General features: G+C 44.3%; 1 long non-coding RNA gene across 1 annotated transcript; it reads left to right on the forward strand.

The window, feature by feature from the left end:
• Positions 1-521: 521 nt before the first annotated feature.
• Positions 522-7,426, forward strand: LOC308609731. The gene is made up of 3 exons (XR_014014336.1): positions 522-606; positions 1,126-1,203; positions 7,343-7,426. It is a non-coding gene; the product is annotated as an uncharacterized lncRNA (long non-coding RNA).
• The last annotated feature ends 6,004 nt before the right edge of the window (positions 7,427-13,430 follow it).

Here is a 13,430-nt window from a genome sequence, read left to right on the forward strand (position 1 = left end):
CTCTCTATCCATCCTTCTATATGTCTGTCTATCTATCTACCTACCTCTCTCTCTATCCATCCTTCTATATGTCTGTCTATCTATCTACCTACCTCTCTCTCTATCCATCCTTCTATATGTCTATCTATCTATCTACCTACCTCTCTCTCTATCCATCCTTCTATATGTCTATCTATCTACCTACCTCTCTCTCTATCCATCCTTCTATATGTCTGTCTATCTATCTACCTACCTCTCTCTCTATCCATCCTTCTATATGTCTGTCTATCTATCTACCTACCTCTCTCTCTATCCATCCTTCTATATGTCTGTCTATCTATCTACCTACCTCTCTCTCTATCCATCCTTCTATATGTCTGTCTATCTATCTACCTACCTCTCTCTCTATCCATCCTTCTATATGTCTGTCTATCTTTCTATCTATCAATCTATCTATCTGTCATCTCCCCAGGAAATCATTCACACATAATACCCTCAATGATTCTGCCATGATTCTCATTCTTCAGGTGAAAAAGCACCTGATGGAGTCACCAGTTACCTGAGGAAGGGGACACAGCCATAGGAGATGGAGCTGAGACGTGGCCTCACCTGCCCTTTTCATTAAAGGTGTGTGATTCACAATCACACTTACCTTTGACCTGCTCCAGCGTCATGGTTACCCATATTCATTTGTATACACAACTATATTCAATTTTGTTATTGTTCTGTAGAATATCTTGCAGTAATTCAGTCAGCATTATAAATACCCACTGGGTATTTAATTGTATTCCACCTTACTATTACTGTTCAGAGTCCCTGGAATACATCTTTTAACCCAGTTTTTTGAGTTTGTGAAAGAGTTCTCTCTGATAGGGTACAGAAGGTGAATTTCACTTGTATGAGCTTCTGAATCACAAGGATTCCAAAGGAGTGGGAATTTACAGTACAGCCGGCTTCTAGAGAAGCCCATGGGAGCCCATAGAAGTGCCTTGCTACCTTTGACCAGCGCTTCTGGTCATGGCTAAATTTGGTTCTTTGTTTTACTGTTGATGTAATAATCAGTTACTCTCTGATTACTATTAAACTATTTGAACTATTCCAGATGTAGTTTAAAAACATCTCACTTAATGTTCTCGCTCCCCCCAGGAGACAGGACTCAAAGGGCTCAGTTTGACCGTGGGAAGCAGCCCAGGGACCAGAGCCCTGTTTCCATGGCAGGTAGAGGTAAGTAAGGAAGTGCCATACAGCGGTTCTCATTGCTTCAAATTATGTTTGCATGAAATACCTCTTGATACTTCACAAAAAGAGTGCATTGCTCAAATCCAGATGTTTTATGGGAGAGTGATGGAAATATTTGTATGACTGAATTCTAAGCCTGAAGTTGAAGCATTTCCTTCACTGAAATGTTTGAGGACTTTTTAAAATTTAACTTTATTATTTTATTGAACGGTAGTTAATGTACAATATTATATAAGTTACAGGTTGTACAATGTAGTCGTTCACAATTTTTAAAGGTTATACTCCATTTATAGTTATTATGGAATAGTGGGTATATTCCCTGTGCCGTACAATATATCCCTGTGGCTTATTTTATACATCATAGTTTGTACCTCTTAATCCCCTCCCCCTATCCTGCCCCTCCCCCCTTCCATCTCCCCACTTGGAACCACTAGTTTATTCTCTATATCTGTGAGTCTGCTTCTGTTTTTGTTTTATTCACTAATACCAGCTGTATTTTTTAGATTCCACATATAAGTCATGTCATACAGTATTTGTCTCTGTCTGTCTTATTTCACTTAGCATAATGTGGAGAGAACTTTCATTTATAGGGAAGATATTAGCTATGCTGAGGGACACTCACCACCCAGTCTGCCATGAGCCCCCATGACAGATGTAGAACCATACTGTTTCCATGGTCAGTTATTAGGGTTTATGCGTCTGCCCTTACCCAGGCACAGAAAACGTGGATTTTTCCATGCCTTTGCCAGAAGATACGACATTAAAATGCCATTCATTTGGGTCAACCAACCACTTGAAAGATGCAATATTTGGGGAGGATGGCTTGAAGGACCATGGCTTGTAGATAGCATAGGTGTTATTTTCAACTCACCCTGGACCACCCAAAAGCTGAGTTCTTAGACCACTGCTATTGTAGTTCTCCACAGGATTGCTACCTACCTCTGCACAGTACTTTGTTAGTACGCACTGGATGTTAAAATGAAAATATTTATAGCAGAGTGCATTTCCAAATTATGTCACTGTGTTCCCTGTGGGGGAATTATTGAAAACATTTTGGGGATTAATGACTCAGAGATATGACTGGAACAGCTTTTCTTCCCAGGAAGAATTGTTGGGAAATGGTTATTCACAGAACAGAAGGGGTATCACTTTTTCCTTTGGCTGCCAAGAAGCTCAGAAACTCAATTATTTTTAAATATCTTGTCATTGTGGTTCACAGGGACATAAAGACATTTCAGGTGAAGCAGTTGAAGGAACAGTACTTTTTAAAATATTCTGTCTTCTGAGGGACAGGGATAAATTGGGAGGTTGGGATTGACACATACACACTACTATATACAAAATAGACAACTAATAAGGACCTATTGTAGAGCACAGGGAGCTCTACTCAGTACTCTGTAATGACCTATATGGGAAAAGACTCTGAAAAAGAAGAGATACATGTGTATGTGTAAGTGATTCACTTTGCAGTACACCTGAAACTGACAGAACATTGTAAATCAACTACACGCCAACAAACGCTTTAAAAATAAATAAATAAATACTCTGCCTTCTAAAATCTTTGTGATGGTCAGATGAAATTTATATTTGTTTGTAGAATTGCAAACATATACAAAAGCAGGGAGATGAGTATATTGTTCCCCTCATATACCCATTCCACTGAGTGATTACCACCCCCTGGGTAATCTTGTTGAATCTATAGCCACACCCACTCCCCTCCTGGGACTTCCAGGCTCTTTTTGAGGCTAATCACAGGCCTCAGACAATTGCATTCAGTTATTTAATGATATCTTATTTTGTCCTGCATATTCTCAAGCCATAGACACAGTACATGTAAGGCATGTGGTGGAGAGGCAGGCAGACACATGCATATTTGCACAAACTCATGTGTTTTTTCCATGAGTCACTCAACTTCTGCAGCTGTGCTTGGGTTTGCACTCACTCTCAGCCTTGGAAACTGGCCCAAGACCATCCCTTGCTGGTGAGAGGGTGTCCAGTTGCCAGGTCTGTATGGTGGTGATGGCTCTTACCCAAAATTGTTCCTTTCCTTGGACCCCAATGGCATTTTCCAGAGTGGAAAGATGCAATATAAAAATAAAAGTGTATCTCCCGTTGGAGTTGGAGGAAACCAATCATTCTTTTCTTCCCTCACCCTCTTGTATCTGGAATCACTACCAAGGGCTGCATTTACCAAGGAGACGATGCTGTGTCCTCCTTGGGATTCTGGGAGGAGAAGCCATCCTATCCTAGCATGAGATGACACTACATATGTGCCATCTGCTTAGATCAAGAAGTGACGTGAGTCCAATGCTTCTCAGTACTTCTCCCCTCGTCTGGGAGCCTAGAAGCCCAAAAGCCAGAGAGGCGACACTTGCTCTCCATCTTTTCTTTTCTTCAAAACGCCATGACTGCTTCCATGGTCCCGCCTGCCTGCATCCTTTCAGCTCACTTCTCGGAGATGTTTCCACATAAATCACCACCTAATGCACTATGAAATCACCCACGACGCTGTCCTCTGGAATGTGCTTCGGGGTAACAGCTGCCGTTGGGTTTCTGCTCTTGCAAAACTGGTATTTATGGTAATCCATTTAGCAATTATGATGATCTCAGTTTGTGGGAGCTTGGCAAGGAGATGACATGGCCTGGCTGCTTTGCAGAAGGAAAGGTAATGGACTGAGTTTTCCAGAAGGAGATGACTCAGCGCCTTGAAAGCTGTGCAGAGCAGGGCTGTGCGGTGCTCGTTAGAGGGGAAATGGGATCTCTTTAGGGACACACCCATTATTGGCGACACCTGGGGTTGTCAAGGGTGGCGTGGGCCTTACAGACAATGTGTCCTCAAAGGTGGAAAACCCTCAGAAAAGCATCAGGAGATCATGTCTGTGGAATCTTCCATAGGAGACTTCTGCAGAATAAGGTGTCATCCCAACATCACAGAGACTGAGCAGCTAATGGTTTCTTAAGGTTTTTGCTTGACTTCTCCTCAAAGACGTACAGCACAGCTTGGCACCTGTGGTCTGTACAGAGCCAGAGAGGAAATATTGGGGGCTTTTTCGGCCCTACACGTCGTCTCAACTAAGCTCAGCCTTGCAACAGGTACACAGATATACGCGGTGCCTAAACGGATGCTCTGGGTTGTGTTCCAATAAAGCTTTATTGATTTGAATTTCACATAATTTTCAAGTCTCATAGAATATTGACTTTTTTCATTTCTTTTGACTTTTTTCCCCAACCATTTAAAAAATACATCCTTATTCTTAGCTTGTATACAGAAACAGGCAGCTGGCACGATTTGATGGGTTATTTGATGGGTTACTAATCTATGGGTTATTGTTTGCCATCTGCTAGTATAGATGACCTGTATTAGCATTCTGCAGGGAAACAGAACCTATCGGATATCTATCTATCTATATCTATATCTATATTTATATCTATATCACCTATCTGTCATCTATCTATCTGTATGTCTGTCTATCATCTATCCATCTCAGTCTATCTAATATTATCTATCTAATCCAATCCTCTATCAATCATCTATTGACCTATCTATCTATCATCTATCTAGTTATCATATGTATCGTATCTAGCTAGCTATCTATCCATCTATCTATTTAGCTAGCAACCTCTATCTCTGTCTGTTATCTATCAATATCTATTCATCTATGTATGTCTGTATCTATCATCTATCTACTTATCATATCTATTATCTATGTATCTATCTATCTACAGAGAGAGAGAGAGAATTGTTTATGAGTAATTAATTGGCTCCCATGATAATGGAGACCCAGAAGTCCCACCATCTGCCATCTGCAAGCTGGAAACCCCTTCCTACTTGCTCACCTGAAGAAGAGAGAACTGAAAGTGTCTGATCCGTGTCCCAGGATACTTCGCAGCTGGGATCGTCCCCTGAGCCAGATTCCTCCGGGTGCATCCACCGTCATTGCAGGAGTCCCAGAGATGAGCTTGAAAGGCTCACCATGAAGTACACATCTCCTGGCTAGCACCCTGCGGTGGGGTCCTCTGGAGATGCTGGGGCAGGGTCCGCTCCCCAGCCTTGGTGTCACGGAGACTGCAGAGCAGGGTGACAGTGTGCCGCTTCCACGCAAAGGTCCGAGGGGCTCTGGGTGCTTCTCTGAACTCCACGGACCCTGGGGCTGTCATTCCTGTCTGTGAGCCATCCAGCCTGGCCCTCCCGTATCCCAGACATTGTTCTAAAAGCAGAACATTTGAAGCTCTAAATGCTTCTATGTGTGGAGGCTGATAGAATCCTCATTTTCCAGATGAGGAAGTTAAGATTTAGGGAGGCAAAGAGGTTTGAGAAGCTGGTGGCTAAAGGTGGTGCCGTTAATAAAATGAAACACAAGGCAATTCACCCATTCAGTCTGATTCCCCTGCTAATACAGCTACTGTGGTCCATGGCCTTGAGGACAAGGAAGGAGGCAAATGGAGAAAACAGATGCTGATTCTGTCCTCGTAATGTCCAAACAAGGAATTGCTTTTATCTGTCTGCAACTGGACTTAATTAGAACGTTAGATTGGTGAGCTGAAATCACCTGCTGGAGTTGGGTCAGACCATCAGACATGCCTGCCTAAGTGGCTTTGTTTAAATACAGCCTGCGATGGATAATTTTATCTGTCAGCTTGGCCAGGCCACAGTGACCAGTCAAACAGTTTAGATGTTTCTGGGAAGATATTTTATACCTGGAATGAACATCTGCATCAGTAGCCTTTGAGTAAAGCAGGTGACCTGCTGTAAGGTGGGTGGGCCTTATCTAATCAGGTGAAGAACATAAGAGAAAAACAAATTTGAGATCCCCCAGAGAAGAAGGAATTCTGCCTGAGTTGCCAGCTTGCTGCCCTGATGACACTGGACGTATGACTGAAACATCAACTCTTACTGAATTTCCAGGCTGCTGGTCTGCCCTAGGGATTTTGGACTTGCCAGCCCTAAAATCATGTGAGCCAATTCCTTAAAATAACTTCTTTCCCTCTCTCGATAGATAGATAGATAGATAGATAGATAGATAGATAGAAGTGATGGATGGATGGATGGATAGATAGATAGATAGATAGATATGATAGAAAAATAGCTAGATAGATACATGTGATGGATGTACCCAGCGGTACATTTGTAAAATTAAAATAGATGTATGATCGCATTGACACGTTATCACCCCAAGTCTGTAGTTTACATTAGGGTTTGCTCTTGGTGGTGTACACTCTGTGGCTTTGGGCAAATGTATAATGACATGTATCCATCATTTTATCATCATACAGAGTAGTTTCACTGCCCTAAAAAAACTTCTCTGCTCTGTCTGTTCATTTCCCTTTTTCCCCTAGACCCTGGCAACCACTGATCTTTTTGCTGTCTCCATATTTTGTCTTTTTTTTTTATCATGTCATAGAGCTGGAATCACACAGTAGGTAGTCTTTCCAGATTAGCTTGTTTCGTTTAGTCATATGCATTTAAGTTTCCTTTCCCATGTACTTTTCTTTTCTTTTCTGTAGTTATGTTTTTAATATTTACTTTTTTATCAGGGTACAGTTTCTTTACAGTGTTGTGCTAGCTCCTGCTGCACAGCAAAGTGGCCCTACTGTATGTATGTATACACGTATCCCCTCCCTTTTGGATTTCCCTCCCATCCAGGTCACCACAGAGCACCAAGTAGAGTTCCCTGTGCTATACAGCAGGTTCTCACTAGATATCTATTTCATACCCAGCGGCGTATATAGAGTTCAGAAAAAAAATTGTCTATGTGCCTATTTATAGTAATATCTATAAGCCTTTCAGGATCCCATCAGGGGGATTTCTCTTTCCCCAGCACCACCTCCCCTTCTGCTGTCATCAACTGACAATCACTTTTCTAGTTGTATTCCTCAAGTCATATATTCCAGATGTGGCAACTGGGCAGGCATGCACGTGGACCACTGACTCTATACATTTGTCATCCATAAGCACTCACTTCATTCAACGACCATTTCTTCATGTCTAGCCTCTTCACAAAATACATAGGAGTGAGGACTCACCCGCTTTACCATTTTGGAAACGGTCTATAAATGTTAGAAAGTGTCCTGCCAATATCCATCCTGCCATGCTCAGCTCACAAAAACCCATCTCCTCTTCCAGGATCCTGCCCTAGACTCGCCCCACCGGCATACATCGTGTCTCTGGGCCTCCACGGTACACGGGGTGACCCGCGCCCAGCCCCCAATGGAATGAAGTGATGTCCTCGGGCAGTGAGCCAGCCCAGTGAGGCATGAGGAAGATTGGAGCCATCTGGAGAGGAAATCTCCGTGAGTCTCTGTCTCTCTTTTTTTTTTTTTTTAATTTTTATGGGAATAGAGTTGCTTTACCATACTGTGTTAGTTTCTGTCGTACAGCAAAGTGAATCAGCTCTACGTATACGTATATCCCCTCTTTTTTGGATTTCCTTCCCATTTAAGTCACCCCACAGCAGTGAGTAGAGTTCCCTGTGCTACACAGTAGGTTCTCCTTAGTGATCTATTTTATACATAGTGTCAGTGGTGGATATATGGGAGATTGGGGTTGACATATATACTCCGTGATTTTCTCTAAATAGCCTGGGTTCAGAAGAAATGGAAGCTTGGCTAGCGGGTGGCAGGACCTCAGTGGTAGCATGGCCATGGGGTATGCAAACTGGACAGCCAACACCTGTAGCCATCTGATGACACCTACAATGGATACATCAAACATGGTGGGTGGCCCATGGCTTAGACGTCTCCTTCTACCACAAGCCCCCAGGGGTGTCTGATTGGAGCTGAATCATGACAAGCCAGAGTTGAACTTGCTGGGATAAGAGCCTGGAGCCAGACATCACTGTCTCTGTGAAGATTTAGGGGAGCACCAGGGACCACCCTCCTTGACCACTAGTTCTGGCATCATGGAACCCAACTTGTCTTCTGAGAACAAATGGGCTCCTTGGGGAACAGGTGAACCACTGAGAAATGCATGAAAGATTCTCACAGCCATTGACAAAGAGGGTAAATCCAGGACGAAAATGGTGGTCAACCTCTCTCTACAAGAGAAGACCCGACCTGGGCACATTACCTTATTTGTGGTATTTTCCGCCTTGTGATCATTTAGAGCAGCTCAGGGATAGGACGGCTTTGTTCTAATCATTTGAGAACTTTGGCTTACGCTCTCCACTCCCCAACCCCGTTCTAAAAAAAAAAATCCTCCAAATCTCTTCTTACCCTCCAGTTTTCCCCTTCTGAGGATGGTCCCACTGTAGTTGACCCTTGAACCACACGGAGGTTCAGAGCACCAAAAATTCGAGTATAACTTATAGTCAGCACTCTGTGTCCATTTGTCCTCCATATATGAGGGTTCAACTAACTTTGGATCGTGTGGTACTATTGTACATACTTAGTGGAAAAAATGTTCTTAGAAGTGGACCCACACAGTTCAAACCTGTGTTGTTCAAGGGTCAACTGTATATATACATAATTATTCAAGTCAGAATCTGGAAGTGGGTGCTTACTGATTCCTTTCTTTCTGTCCTGATACGAATAATGGTAAACCTTAGAGAATCTACCAACAAAGCAATACCTAACCCAGCCACTTTTCCCCAAACCCACTGCGACACTTGGGTTTCTCCCTCCCGGTACTGAATCCACCTCCTTCTGACTGGCCTCTTTCCATCAATGTCCTGGTCATGCTGGACCCAAGGTGTTAATGCACGTCAGACTTTTAGTCTGATGCTGGCATACAGTAGGTGCTACAGAATTGTTACCCGTGATTATTCTGAGAGTAATTACCCACCCTACCTCCCAGTTATTCTTCCATTGTTATAACTCAATTTCTTGTGCCGCTTGAATGGTTTTCCTCCAAATTGCTACTGACATAAAAGCAACCTGGCCTCTATAGTGATCAAACATCATGTATTAAAGGGCTTTCTGGGCAGAAGGATAATTCCATGTCAGGTCCAGTCAAGTTTAACAGTGTGTGACTATGAAAACTGTGATAAGGTGGGTGGTGGAATTTTCATAAGAGATGCTTGTGCCTTAGGCATCAGATGCACATCCTCATGGGAGAAGTCTCGGCAAGGGTTCATCTGAAAGGACCAGGCCACGATGTGTTTGTTTTCATTAACAGTGTGCTTAGTGTTAGAAATCTGTAGCACATGGGTACTCGCTTAAACCAAATATTCATTGGGTGTCATTTTCTTATAGAACCAATATTAAGCATCTCCCCATTCTATGTCAGGTACCAAGTGGTGCTATACACAGCGCAAAAATTGTGCAGCATATTTTGCTTTAACTTTAGAAACAAAATGAGGAATAGCTTGATTACCTTGAGCACTGACGAGCTGAATTTGAAGGAGTTGCAGGTGGAGGCGTGGGTGGTGTCATTGTCATTGGTTGATGGAAGGACACCACCATGCTTTGTTTGGGACAGATTCAGGAAAGAGAAGAAAAATGGGATATCTGTGTGAAACAACTCTAACGTGGTGTTCTCTGACTTTAACGTGCTCACATGTGAGTCTCACATGGTACATCCGAGGCGAGACTTGAGAACATCCATTCGTGGCTGGCACCCAGGTGATGCTGATGCTGGTGGTCCACGTGTTGAGTGGGAAGGGTCTAGAGATGTATTCCAGTGGCCTAACATAGTAGCCAGTAGTCGTCCCTGTCTAACTAAATGTAAATGATTTAAAATAAAAGACAACTTAAAACCTTACTTCCTTGGTCATACTAGCTATGTTTCAAGTAAGTGCTGGGTAGCCGCCATGTTGGATGGCACAGCATAGAATGTTATTCCAACATTGCAGAAAGTTCTACAGGACTGTGTTCGTCTAGAGGCTGGCTGTCACCCAGGAACGTCTAGTTACAATAAGGCTAATGGGTTTTTAATCTTTGGAATTTTTTTTAATTTTAAGATTCTAAGGGGCATGAATGAATACCCACATAAAATTCTGTATACGTAAAGCCCTTCATAATCAGGGCACAGATATACATCCCTCAGAACATGGGGCTCCCTAGATATTCTAAAAAGCCCCGATATGAAAGAGCTAAATCCTGAAAAATGTCCCAAATTGCCACATTTCTAAATATGTTTATTACACATACTCTATACCCCCTATGCAGGGTAGTTATAGAAGTCTACAGCTATTTATATACACGTATCTGCATATTCTCATATTTTCTTACAATTATTTTACATTCTCTAGGTGAGCAAAAGACAAGAAGAGTCAGGCTTCCCAGAAGCGGAATCACGCAGGTGAGTAACCAGCTGAAAAGTCAACCAATCATGTTGGAAAATGAGAAACTCACATTGGCTACGCTGTCATTGGAGATGCAGGAGGTTGATCCAGTTGAGAAGTCGGGGGCTGTGTTGGTGAGAGGAATGCGAAGTGCTTTGACAAAGACACTGGAGAATTTCATAGACTTAAGTGCAATCACAGTTTATTTATTTTAAATGACTCGTCCTTTGCAGGTCTTCCTACCTGAGGAGATTTCTTCCCGGCGGTGAGTGAGAGATCCAGGTTCCTGGCCAAACTGGTCCTGTGCCATCTTCAACACCTGCCTCCCAAGGTACCCCTGTTCTTATTTGTTGGTTTGTTGCTGTTGGTGTTTATTGTTGCTGTTGCTTCAGTGCCGCGCAGCTGGAAGAGAGAAAACACGTACACGCTTACCCATGGGAGGTTTCCATGGTGTACATCCTTCTATTCACATTCCTTTAGCCAGAACTCAACCACACAGACACGTCAAATGCTGAGACCAGCTGGGAGGTGTTTCCAAGCTGAGAAGAGGGACAATTTGGCTTGGGATCAGTTAGTAGCCTCTGCCCATGGATAAAACCCTCTGGTGATGCATATGCAAGCAGTGACGAGACTCATCCCTTGCTGACGGGACTGTACCTTGGTACAGTCGCCTTGGAAATCCATTTCCATCTTGAAAAGCGGAAGGTGACTCAGACGTTCCCCCCATTGGTAGAAACTCTAGAGAATGTCTTGCATGTGTGTCCGTGTATAAGCATGCTCTCAGGAGTAACGCCTCTAATACCGCAACCTGCAGACAACCAACATGTTTGCTGACAGGAGAGCAGATGTATAGAGTGTGAGTGATCAACAATGGAATATTGTACAAAAGTGAAGCAAGTTGACTGAATATACAGGTAACGTCCTCGTGCATTTTAGAAATGCACAGCTGAGAGAAAAGAGTACAGAAGACCAGACAGTGTGCTATCAATGAATAAAGCGAGCAGAATGGAATTCTAATATGTTATTGAGAAATACAGGGATCTTTGGTGAAGTCATTACTATTTTCTTTTTTTTTTTTTTTTTTTTTTTCTTTTTGCGGTATGCGGGCCTCTCACTGTTGTGGCCTCTCCCGTTGCGGAGCACAGGCTCCGGATGCGCAGGCCCAGCGGCCATGGCTCACGGGCCCAGCCGCTCCGCGGCATATGGGATCCTCCCAGACCGGGGCACGAACCCGTATCCCCTGCATCGGCAGGCGGACTCTCAACCACTGCGCCACCAGGGAGGCCCATTACTATTTTCTTATTGCACATAAAATTTGGGAAAATATTTAACTCTGGTGGGAGTGGTTCTCAAGGAGCATTGAAAGGAAAGGGGATCCCAGAGAGCAATAATGATTCGGAAAAGTTCTCGATGTTTGAAGCGGCTGGTGGATCCATGCTTGTTTTGTTCATTCCTTTGTCTATTCATTACCTTCATATCACTGCATATCTTCTTTTGAAGATTGCCAACAGTTCACACAAAAAGTAAGTTAGTTTTAGGCACAGTAAACTAGTTTTAGCCAGTCCTGGGTGGCTTCCCACCTCCTGGTAATTCTCCATCGTTGAAAGGATCTTTTTGATTCACGAGTAGCTTCTCTACGACTGTCTTCTGCCGTCACCATCGTTTGCAGGGCTTATTCATCAAGAGGTGGTGACCCAACCCAAACTAGGTCCAAATGATTGATCCCGGAGGGAGGAAGCTCCTGGAACCCTTTCAGATTCAGGGCAGAGGACAAACAGACTTGGCTGTTTTGTCTTTAGTTTGTAGAAGATCTTTTCTGGTAGGCTCCAGTCTTTTTCATCAATAGCTGTTCTGCAGAGTTGTGATTTTGGTGTGTCCGTGAGACAAGGTGAGCTCGGGGTCTTTCTGCTCCGTCGTCTTTGCTGCTCGGCCCCCGACTGGGCTGTTTGGAGCCTGAACTCCATTCCTCTGCTTCCCATTGCTACGTCCTGCCACCCCGAGTCTCCTCACTTTGGGAAGACCCTGATACAGGGTGCATTAGAAGCTTGTTCAGTTCCCAAAGATGAGTCCCTTACTGAGAGAGTTGCCCAGGAAGCCTGCAAGTCCCTGGCGCCCTGTGTCACCTGTGTCTCTGTCTGTAGCCCCGAATCAGCAGCTATGTGTCTCTTCCCCTGAACTGCAGGACCCATTGCCACATCTGCACCGTGGATGTTACCCTGCCCTGAATCTCATTTACAGCATCCCTCTGTGGCTTTCTGCCCCGAGAAATGCTCCCCTAACATCTCCCCCTGAGACACACATGCCTCTGCTTTTGGAATCGGCCCCAGAGATTCATCCCCTCCCTGCTACTTCCCTGGCATCCCCCCAACAGAGCCAGGCACGCTCCCTAGATGGTCTCTTTGCACTGTCTGTCATTTCGTGATAGCCCTGGTCTCACTTGCCTACTCATCCCCCGTCTGCCCTGTGGTCTCTGGGCAATGTGCAGGTAGGGACTGCAGCTTCTCATTTTTATCAGTCCTGCCCCAGCACCGTGCCTGCCCTCCACCAATTACCACTGAGCATTTTCGAGAAATACCAGGCATGAGAAGTGCAGCTCAGGGATGAACTGTGGAGGCTGGTGCCTCAGTGAGCTCAAGGGTCCATGTCTTAGGTGGGATCCCCCAGAAAGCAGGGAGAAAGCAACGAGGCTGTGCTGGTCCAAGGAAGTGGCGAGAGGGAACAGGGGCCAAGGCAGGGATGGAGGGAGAGACAAGGCAAGGCGGGGTTACCACTTCCGGGTACGAGCAAGGCTGATGGTTCTGTCTCAGGCACCCTCTTCCCAGTGGACAGAAGGAACTGACCCTCAAACAGAGGAAGGGAGAAGAAATGACCTGCTGGCAGATGCCTGTCTGCCGTTGTTCACAGACTCCGTCCTTCCACGTGGGGTCTTAACCTGCCCGTGCTTTTGGGCTGTAGTATATCACCTGGAAAAGGAAATGAAACATGTTTGAA

The sequence above is a fragment of the Mesoplodon bidens genome (genome assembly GCF_964165515.1).
Source record: "Mesoplodon bidens genome assembly, chromosome: Y".
NCBI classification, from domain to species: Eukaryota; Metazoa; Chordata; class Mammalia; order Artiodactyla; family Ziphiidae; genus Mesoplodon; species Mesoplodon bidens.